This window comes from Terrapene carolina, unplaced genomic scaffold, assembly GCF_002925995.2.
Source record: "Terrapene carolina triunguis isolate 2854851 unplaced genomic scaffold, T_m_triunguis-2.0 Scaffold141, whole genome shotgun sequence".
Lineage (NCBI taxonomy): Eukaryota > Metazoa > Chordata > Testudines > Emydidae > Terrapene > Terrapene triunguis.
The window spans coordinates 2479373-2490956 of record NW_020664492.1 but is presented as its reverse complement, the minus strand read 5'-3'; the positions used below and the strand labels follow the sequence as shown (position 1 = coordinate 2490956).

The window sequence follows — 11584 nt, the reverse complement described above, 5'->3', positions numbered from 1 at the left end:
AGCGACACAGGGTCTGGGAAGTGTTCTTAGAATCTCACAGCTAAATACATGTTGGAACAATATAGTACAATACAATCTGTTTTACTCTGTATTTAGCTGTGATACTCTGAGAACACTTCCTAGAACTGAAGAGCTCTGTGTAAGCTTGAAAGCTTCTCTCTCACCAACAGAAGTTGCTCCAGCAAAAGAGATCACCTCACACACCTTGTTTCTGTGAAGCATCCTGGACAATATTACAGTGTCACAGGCAATTGGCTCTAATTTTAAATAACTGAAACAATTACATGATAAACTTAGAGGTATGTCTTCTTTTAGAACAGTTCTCGGTATAACTGGCATTATTTCCCAGTCTATAAATTTAAAAATGAGCAGTCTTGTGCTGTTTTCTCATACATTTTGGAGTGTCTCAATCTGAAACCTTGCTTGCTAAGTTTTTCATTATGATTGTCATTGGCCTATTAATTCTGAAAGCTCTAGGGTAAATTCTATCTGATCTCTCCACTGATCTGTTGCATTTGAGTTGTCATTTACATAATCCATCTGCCTCTGATCTGGAAGCTGCCTATGGTCCTGGGTGTCAGACAGCATGTACTCAGTATACTGTAATCCAGGAAGGAGGTACAGAAAAACTCTACACAACTCCTAACTCTTATTCTCAGTGTCTGGAGAATCCATGCGATTCATGTTAAAGGGCTGCACATGTCCTTCACGTTTACAGTGTGAACACATTTAATGTATTGATTCTTAGTCTCAGATCCTGTTTCGGATAGGTGGTGAACACACAACTCTCACTGACTGCAATCTGAGTTAAAGATGCTCAGCACTTCTTAAATAAGATCTTTATTAGGGCACCAAACCACTGTTGCTATGCAATAACTAAATGCAGATATAGAATTTACACAACCCTGCCCTTCCCAGAGATTAGGGCTCAATCCTGCAAGGTGCAGAGTCCCCTCAATGCCCACTGGTTGTCCTGGGAGGGGAGGGTGCTCAGTACATCACAGATTGGAACTTGTAGAGTGTAGACACAACACTGATGGGTGCCTGTCTTCCGACTCTGTTGGACTCCATACAATAATGAACTTAACAATATTTTACACTTCTCTAACACCTGCCATGCAAGGTTTTTAATAATGTTCACGAGTAAGCCTAGCAATTGCATTGGGAGGGAAGGAAAGTATTATTGTTTCCATTTGTAACAATGCACTGGGGTGTGGGCTCACATCTCAATGAACCTTGAGCCCTTAAAAACTGGGTGCTGGTATTGTGGGGCACATGATTAGGAGTGAGCATGTGACCTTGAAGAAGCCAGATATAAGCCTTCTTGCCCGGTAGGCAGGGGTAGTAGACAGGAAAAACAAAGGGTCACTCAGGGAAGTTGAGGGCTTCTCTCCAGAGGCCCAAGAAGGGTTAAGAAAAGGGAAGGTCCTTTCTCTTCCCTTCAGCTGGTGGAAGCTGAGAGAGCCTCCTGGAGGTAGTACCCAGTATCTTGAATTTAGTTGCTCTTGATTTGTGACCTTGCATTGACACTAGAGCAAGCCCTGAAGATAGAGACTTGGGGTGCCTTGTAGTTGGGACTGTATTTTCCCTCCCTGCTAGTGAATCTGCTTATACGATTTACCATTTCATAGATGAGGAAACTGAGGTATAGGGAGATGTAGTGACTTGCCCAAGGTTATCCAGAGCTGGAAGTAGAGCTCACAGATCTCCTGATTCCCAGTCTGGTGCGCCTCCTACTAAGCACTGGAGGAGATGGCTGCTATGCAGGGGTGGTTTCATTTATGTACAATTTATGCCCTATCTTTCTCTCATGAATCCCCTTGACTTGTTAAGCTTTCTAGTGCTAGTAAATGTTACAGTGCAGCCTGTTAGACTGTGGAATGGTTTCCCAAGGGAAGAGCTAAAAGCCCATTGCTTAAACTGTTTGAAACTAGATTGGACAAAGCACAGGAAACAACGCAGCTCTGGCAAAGAGACTAACTACATGACCTATTTTATCCCTAACATCTATGATTGGATGATTCCAGGGCTGCTGACAGCAGGAGCAATTGCTGTGCACAGAGTAAAATTCACTGTTTTGGAAATAACTGTCTAGTGCATTCCATTTTTACAGTGTCTGCCTCCAAGCAGAACTGTTATCTCGTTCTGTTGAAACTTCCTGCTTTATACAAGCAATGCAAACCCTGTATGTTTTCTAGGAACCAAACATACAGAATAAATCTGCTGCCATGACAAGATAATGGAAATTGTATTACTATTGCTATTACTAATTATTTAATATTTATATTACCACAACTCTCAAAGGCCCCAGTTGGGCTTGGGGTGCTAGGTGCTGTACAAACCTATATGAAGACCAAAGAGTTTACAATGTAGGAAGAGCTGCCTGGTACATCTTGAGTTGTGAGTGGGAGGGATACAATCAAATATAGACAATAGTCACATACTCTAATTATGAAGATAACATTTATTGCAAATGTATGTGCCAACTCTTCCCACCTTTCTGTCAGCCTTGCTTTCATTAAATGACTGACTTCTTATGAGATTCCTGACAGAGATACGCCTTAACAAGAGATTTGAAAAAGAAGAGGGAAAATGTGGATATTTATAAGGGGACCAAAGTTTCCTTTTGTGTCCTGTTCCCTTTTTCAATGGTGGTTTCTGCCTTGAAACTCTCCTAGGATTTTGCAAAGAATACGGGAAAAAATGCTCTTTTTCCATAAATTGTTCCCTTTTAGTCCACTGTTTTTGAACAAACATGCTTATTTTAGAGGCAGTGGAATCTAGTGGCTTGAACAAGGGACTCAGAATCAGGAGTCCTGAATTGTGTTACAGAACTGGAGACACATTTGTTGCATGGCCTTGGGTAAATAATTTTACTTCTGTCTCTTAATCACCATTTCACAGCAGGAGAAAACTATGATGCTTCCCATACTAGTGTATAATACTCTGAAATCTGCAGCTGAATAGCACCTGAGAAGTGCAAAGTACTATTAATACTACGTTTTTGTTTTTTATTTTATATTAAGACTCCTTGCAACCTTCCTCCAGTTCTAGAACTGCCATTGATAACTGCTTCCAGTGTATGCAAATATGAGAGCAGTTTCCAGTAGGTCTGGAGCTATAGTAGCCTCATTTCCCTTCACTAGTATCATTAACATTGCTGGAAAATAGGGAGTGTTTAAGGAATGAACAAAATAAACAAAAATACTAAGCAAATACTGGGAAATAGGCTCCTGCAGAGTAGGAAGAATTTAGAGGGGGCATAAGGACATGGAAGTAGAACTGTCTCAACTGAGCAGTAACAGGAAACACACCTGGAAATTAATAAAATCTAAAATGTAGATAAAACACACAAAGGGGCTTTTCCCCCTGGGGAGAGTAATCCGTGTTTGACATTCTCTGCTCTGGAGAATCCACATTACTGGGTGTCAAGGACAACTGACAATTTCCAAGATACCGATGGTCTTTTTCAGGGCATAAGAATGGCCATAGTGGGTCAGACCAATGGTCCATCTAGCACAGTATCCTGTCTTCTGGCAGTGGCCAATACCAGGTGCCCCAGAGGGAAAGAACAGAACAGGACCAGTCAGGTGATCCATCCCCTGTTGTCCAGTCCCAGCATCTAGCAGTCAGAGGTTTAGGGACAACCAGCACATGGAGTTACATCCCTGACCATCTTGTCTAATAGCCATTGATAGACCTGTCCTCTATGAACTTATCTAATTCTTTTCTGAACCCAGTTAAAGTCTTGGTCTTCACAATGTGCCCTACCAACAAGTTCCACAGGTTCAGGTTGACTGTGTGTTGTGTGAAGTACTTCCTTTTGTTTGAAACCTGCTGCCTATTAATTTCATTGGGTGACTCCTGCTGTGTATGTGAAGGGGTGAATAACGCTTTTTTTCTACACCATGCATGATTCCATAGACCTCTATCATATTTCTCCTTAGTCGTCTCTTTTCCAAGTTGAACAGTCCCAGTCTTTTTAATCTCTTCTCACGTGGAAGCTGTTCCATACTCTTAATTGTTGTTAAAAGAACAGGAGTACTTGTGGCACCTTTAGTCTCTAAGGTGCCACAAGTACTCCTGTTCTTTTTGCGGATACAGACTAACACGGCTGCTACTCTGAAACCTGTTAATTGTTGTTGTCGCCCTTCTCTTACCTTTTCAATTTCTAATATCTTTTTTTTTGAGATGGGGCAATCAGAATTGCACGTAATCCTCAAGATGTGAGTATACCATGGATTCATACAATGGCATTATATTTTCTGCCTTACTATCTATCCCTGTCCTACAGGTGCCTAACATTCTGTTAGCTTTGACTGTAGCTGCACATTCAGTGGATGTTTTCAGAAAACTAGCCACAATGACTCCAAGATGTTTCTCCCATCATTTTATATGTATAGTTGAGATTTGTTTTCCAATGCGCATCACTTTGCATTTACCAACATTGAATTTCATCTGCCATTTTGTTGCCCAGTCACCCAATTGTGTGAGAGCCCTTTGTTGCTCTTTGCAGTCTGCTTTGGCCTTAACTATCTTGAGTAATTTTGTATCATCTGCAAATTTTGCTATCTCACTGTTTATCCCTTTTTTCCTGCTCATTTATGACTATGTTGAACAGCACTGGTCCCAGTACAGATTTCTGGGGGACACTATTTACCTCTTCATATTCTGAAAGTGGGATTAGATAGAATGCTACCCCACAACCTTTATTTTATATTAATGATGAGGTAGATTCTAAAAAATTAGAAGTGATGGAATTGATAAAATGGAAACTGTTTGGGTCAAAATTACTTTAGGGAAGAGAGGTTCCAGGCTGCACTGGGATAATGCTTGGGGTCTGCTACAGACCACCAGGATCCAAATTGGATATGGATAGAGACCTTTTTAGTATTTTTAATGAAATAAATACTACTGGGAATTGTGTGCTTATAGGAGTCTTTAATTTCCTGAATATAGATTGGAGGACAAGTACTACTAATAATGGTAGGGACCAATATTCCTGGATATGTGATAGTCAACAGATTTCTTCATTAAAAAGTCACTGGAGCAACAAGAGGTGATGCTATTTTAGATTTAGTATTGTGAGTAGCAAGGACCTCATGGAAGAACTAGTTGTAGAGGACAACCTTTCTTTGAGTGATCATGAATAAGGCAACGATTTAGTCACGAAATCTGTGACTTCCAGCGACCTGCATGACTTCAGTGGTGGGGAGCTGCAGGGTCCCCCGTCAGCTGCGGGGTACCCCCGCCACCTCTGGCGGCCCCTGCAGCCCCTGGATGCTGCGAGTGGCGGGGAACCCTGCAGCCCCCAGATGCCACAGATGGCAGGTCTGCACATGTTTTCAAATCCAATTCTTTTTCTTGGAGAGCTTGACTTGTGTGGTAAAAGTGTTGTAAAATTTCATTCCACATGGTCAACATGAATACAAACTCTAGTTCTTGCATCTTGTTTGCAATGTTTTCTGCCTCTTATATAGTTTCTCCCTTTTGTGATTGGTCTTCAGCTATACTTTCTAATGCATCCACAATCTTTGAGCAGGACTCCAGAATTGCACTTGTTGCCGCTTAATGTGCCTTCCAGTGAGTATTAGAAAGAGATTTCAACACACGATCATTGCCCAAATATGTTTTAAGAACTGCCCATCGGTGTGTTGAGGCAGAGAAAAATGTATAAAGTAACTGGACTGTTGAGAAAAACCTTACTGCCCCCGGACAACAATCAACAGCACTGCGGTCAACAAGATTGAGAGAGTGTGCAGCACATGGTATGAATATGGCATATTTGTTCTGTTCTAAAAGCTTCTTCTGCATTCCTTGATAATGCCCTGACATGTTGGCAGTGTTGGCCTCTGCACTTTGAGAAATCTATTTTGCAAACTTGGCACAGATAATGCAGTACTTGATTTGCCATTTCTTCACCAGTGTGGCTTTTCAAATTGAGGAATGTTATAAATCGTTCAACTGGTTTTCCATCTGTGGGAGACACATATCTTAGTACAATACTCAATTGATCAATATGTGAAAGATCAGGCATAGAGTCGACAGATAAACTGAAGTACCCAGCTGTACTTATTTCATCCACAATAGCTGAACGAACTTTGTCACTCATTAGACCAATGAGTTCATCACATATTGTCCTGGATAAGTATGATGGGTTACCTTTGCCAGCATTCCCATATTTTGAGATATGGCCTGCTAAAAATGGGTCAAACTGAGCCACAAGCTCCAACAATCCCAAGAAATTTCTATTCTGCAATGGTCCAAATGTGTCATTTGATCCCCGGAAAGGCAGACTACGTTCAGCTAATGTTTGAATAACAGCTATAATACGCTGCAAGACATGTTGCCAGTATTCACACTCCTCTTTAATTTGTTCTTCCAATTTTTGTGTCAATCCAAAGCCCTGTCTTCGATTTAAATATGTCAACATCGAATCTCTGTGAGTACTGCTATTTTCATGTTGTTCAATTAAAACAGTATTCCGCCGGTCATTAAATCCATCTGCAGCAAACCAGGATGTTGATGGTTTACATGCAAAAAGTTTGCAAACAAAACAGTACACAGACCCTGTTGATGGTGAATACAGTAGCCATTCTCGAGTGTATTTCTCACCATTTGCTTTCATGCTGAAAAATATTTTTTGTGGACAATATCTTGTTTGTTTGCCATTGGTAAAAGTCCAACATGATTTCTCAAATGGCCCAGTGTGGTGTTGACAGTCATTTGGTCCACGATCTATCCAGTAAGCTACATCATCGGTACTGAAATCAACCCACATACCAGGATCTTTTCTCCTATTATTTACAGCATGAGCAGGTTCAGTCCCTGACACATCCACACCTTCTAGAACAATGTCTGTTTTACCACCAGGAGTAGAATGATCAGTTACAGCCTCTGACACATCCACATGTTCTGGAATGGTGTTTGTTTCACCAATAGAAGAAGGGTCAGTCTCTGAAACACCTACAGGTTTTGGAACGATGTCCGTGCTACTGAGAGACGATGTTGCTTCTGATGGATTCGCTTTGAAAAATGTCAGCTTTGGAAGATTTTGGAAAATTTCACTAGTTTGTTTGTTTTTCTTCTGCCAGTTTACGTTTCTGTGCTCCACTCAGTTGGTTACATTTCATCCTGCCCCTTATCTCAGTTATCTGAACTTTAAAAAAAAAAAAAAAAAAAAATGTATATTTTGGAGTGTTTGTGTGTGTGTGTGTGTATAATATAGATATGAAAGGAAAAAAACGAATCAAGTACATATAACTCAGAAGAATATGCCAATAATAAAACATAAATTTATTGCAATACATGAAAGGATCTGATTTCCTCGCATTATTTCGATCTACGTTAGTAGGATGCCCCCCTGGTTTAGGTGGGGATAAGTAATCAAAAGAGAACAGAAAAACGGGGGAAGAGTGTGTAGTGGAGTGTAAGGAAGTCTAACAAAGTTCTTATTTTTCCCATGATGACTACTTCGATGCTTTTTTTTGAAATATCAAATATCAATTTTTAAAAAAAAAATGTTTTTTTTTTTTTTTTTTTTTTTTTTTTTTTTTGGTGCCCCCTGCTTTGCTGGTGCCCGAAGCATGTGCTTAGTCTGCCTATTGGGTAATCCAGCCCTGAGACGTGCCCTAAGTTTCTGCAACTTTGACTTAAAGTATCTGAAGCCTACATCCCAAGCAAAGGGGAAAAAATTCACAGGGAGGCATGCCAGACCAAACTGGATGAACAAACATCTGAAACAGGTTATTAAGAGAAAGCAGAAAGCCAAGAAGGGACTGATCAGCAAGGAAAGCTACCTCTTGTAGATCAGAAAGTGAGTACTGCCAAAAGCCAAACAGAGTTGGACCTTGCAAAGAAAACTAAAAACAATAGTAAAGGTTCTTTTGCCATATAAATAAAAAGAAAACAAGGAAAGAAGTAGGACTACTAAGCACTGAGAATGCAGTAGAGTTTCAAAATAATCTAGGTATGTATGGTTGAACAGCTAAATTAATACTTTGACTTAGATTTAATAAGAGTAACAAGGAGCTTGGGGACAGTGGCAGGGTGGCTAATGTGACCAAGGCTATGGAAGTAGATATTACCAAATCTGAGGTGGGCACCAAACTCAAACAGCTTAATGGGGCCGAAGTGAGGGGACCAGACAGAGGTGAAAGTAAGCCAGTACGGGCCGGTACGGAGGACCAGTAAGAAAAGGTGCAGTAGCATACCAGCAAGAAAATGGAGCATTCTCTCCCTCTCTGACTCCTCCTCCTGGCTCCACGAATGTTTGGGGCCGGGTCTCCCCCCTGGCCCCACCTGCTGCCCCCCCGCGCCTCTCCTGAGTGTGGGCTGGCCCCCCTTTGCTGCCCCCGTGCATCTCCCTTAGGTGTCTCTCCCCTGAAGCGCCATGCTGCCTGCCTGCATTAACTGCCGCCGCAGGGTCCTAGTGCCCACCCCCATTACTGCCAGGGCAGGCTGCCCTTCGCCCTCAGCCCCTTTCATTTTCCAGTGGGACCCTCCACCAGTACAGCCGCCCCCCCGCCTGCAGTCACCGCTCTTGCCCCATGCTGGGCAAGGGGCAGCCCCATCCCCCACCCCCAGTGAGGCTACAGTGAAGGGCAGCAGCAGGGGAGGAGGCGCACATGTGATAGCAGCCCCTCCCCGGCATGGCACCCACCACAGGGGAGGCGAGGGGGATTCCTGGACCTGAGAGGGGCCCTAGGAGCACGTGCAGTGACAGTGGGGGGGGGGGTGAGTGTGCTGCCGGGGGTCCCTACCCCAGAGCTCACTGCTGCTGCTGGCAGGAAGAGGGCTGGGGGGAGTCCTCCTCTCTGGCTCCAGTCCCAGGGTAGCCTGCCTGCACCCCAAACTCATCCCCCAGCCCCGCCCCACCCCCGAGCCCACACCCCCAGCCAGAGCCCTCATCCCCCCCACACCCCAACCCTCTGTCCTAGCCCTGAGCATCTCCAGCCCCAGCCAGAGCCCTCATCCCCATGCACCCTAACCCTCTGCCTCAGCCCTGAGTCCTCTCCCACACCCCAAGCCTCTCACCCCCAGCCACACCACAAATCCACCCCCAGCCTCACCCCACAGCCCTTACCCCTGCACCTCCTCCCTCCGCACCCTCTCTTATCCCTAAACTCCCTTCCAGAGCCTGCACCCCTCCTGCACCCCAGTCCCCTGCCCCAGCCCAAGGCCTGCACCCCAGACCTCCTCCCCCACCCAAACTCCCTCCCAGAGCCTTGGGCAGGTGGGGGGTGGAGTTGGGGGGTCAGAGTTGGGGCAGGTTCTGGGCACCACCAAAATTTCTACAAACCTGCCACCCCTGCCGGCAAGAGCTGGTGCGCCATACCGGGGTGGACCGGCTTCCTGAGGCAGCAATTTAAAGGGCTGAAGCCCAGGGCCCTTTAAATTGCCACCAGAGCCCCGCTGCCAGAGCCCTGGGGTAGCGGCGGCAGGGCTCTGGTGGCGATTTAAAGGCCCCAGGGCTCCTGCCGCCGCTACTGCCCCGGGCCCTTTAAATCGCTGCTGGAGCCCCACTGCCACTACCCCAGGGATCCGGGGACAATTTAAAGGGCCTGGGCCCGGGCCCTTTAAATAGCCCCTGGAGCCTGCCGGAGCCCTGGGATAGCGGTGGCAGGGCTCTGGTGGCTATTGAAAGGGTTCGGGGCTCCCGCTGCCTCTACCACCCCAGGCCCTTTAAATAGCCACCGGAGAACCCCCAGGGCTCCAGCAGCAGGGCTCCGGAGACGATTTAAAGGGCCCTGGAGGGTAGTGGTAGCTGGAGCCCCGGGCCCTTTAAATCGCCCCCTTTAAATTGCCCCCAAACCCCAGGGCTCCCAGACACCTCTGCAGCTGGGAGCTCAGAGGGTGATTTAAAGGGCTTGGGGCTCCCAGGTGCTGCTACCACAGCCCTAGCTCCGGGCCCTTTAAATCCTGATTTAAAGGGCCTGGGGATTTAAAGGCCCCGCCTCTTCCGGTGGAGGCCCCTCCTCTCCCCAGGACTCCGGAGAACCGGCAAGTCCTTTAAGTTACTTTCACCCCTGGGACCAGATAATCTCCCTCCAAGAATATTAAAGAAACTGGCACATGAAATTGCAAGCCAATAACAATGTTTACTGAATCCATGAACTTGGGGATTGCACACTGTGACTAGAGAATTGCAAATATAATACGTATATTTAAGAAAGGGGGAAAATGTGATCTGGGAAACTACAGGCCCATTAGTTTGTCCTCGATTGTATGATAGGTCTTAGAACAAATCTTGAAAGTAAGAGTAGTTAAGGACAGAGGTAAATGGTAATTGGGATAAAACACAACATGGTTTTACAAAAGGTAGATCATGCCAGACCAACCTGATCCTCATTTGAGATGACAAACACAGTCTGTACCATTATGTTCATCCTTTTTACAAGACTATGATAAATTTTGTACAAAAGTGTCTTGTGAGGTATCCTTTGAAAACTCATAATTTGCTGATCATTATTGTTCTGGTGAAATGTGTGTGGCAAGGTTGTATGTAAAGTTATAATTCTACTGTATGACTTTACTGAGACATGCTCCAAGTTTAGAAAAGCAGGCACAAACCAGTTCCTCAGAGACAAAAGGCAAACTGATGCTCAGCCAAGTGTCAACATAATCAAATGGACTATCACCTGGTTAAGCGGGCATTCTTTGGCAGGAAGAAAAGTGTGAGCGAGAACTTTACATATTGGCAATGGAACAGCTGGAGGTTCCTGTTTAAACAGGCTGGCTGTTGCCTGAACCCCAGATGGAGACTATTCTTGAAAAGATATAAAAATGAGGAACAGAGGCCCCAAATCACCACTTCTCTCCCCTCATCTCTATTCATGGCATCAACAACATTTGAAAGACAAAAGCATAATTGAAGTAGGAGAGGTGTCCTGGTGGAAAGATCCAGCCAGATTTCCTTAAACATGTGGTGAGAAAAACCTTTGCTTTAAATTCACTTATTTTGTTAAGTTAGGTATTAGTTTGCATTTTACCTTTTTATTTCTTTGTAACCAATTTTGACTTTTATGCCTCATTTCTTGTAATCACTTAAAATCTTTCTGTAGTTAATAAACTTGCTTTATTGTCTTAGCTAAACCAGTGTGCTTGATTGAAGTGTTTGGGAACCTCCACTTGAGATAACAGTGTTTGTGCTTATCATTTTCCATTGGTGAAATGACAGAATTTCTATGAGCTTGTATTGTCCAGGAGGGTGCTGGGCAGTACAAGACCCACATCTCTGGGGACAAGTCTGGGACTGGGACAAGTTTGGGACAAGTTTGCTGGTGTCACTCTGCAATATAAGTCAGGAGTGGCTGGCTATAAGCACTCCCATAATTCAGCAGGGGGTGATATTTTTCGCATGCTAGGGTGAACTGGCTGGGAGCGGTTGTTCTCACAGCAAAGCAGTGTAAAAGGCACCCAAATTGGAAAGTTGAGGGGACACAGATGTTCATCAGTCCACATTGTACCCTGGGTAATATTGCAATAACCAATTTTTTAGACAAAGGAAATGCAGTAGATCTAATTGGCCTAGATTTCAGAAAAGCCTTTGTGCAGTTTCACATGAAAAATTTAAACTGGAGAA

General features: G+C 44.3%; 1 pseudogene; it reads right to left on the bottom strand.

Annotated features, from left to right (window-relative positions):
- Nucleotides 1-447: 447 nt before the first annotated feature.
- Nucleotides 448-11584, bottom strand: part of LOC115271237 — a 57646-nt pseudogene continuing 46509 nt past the window's right edge.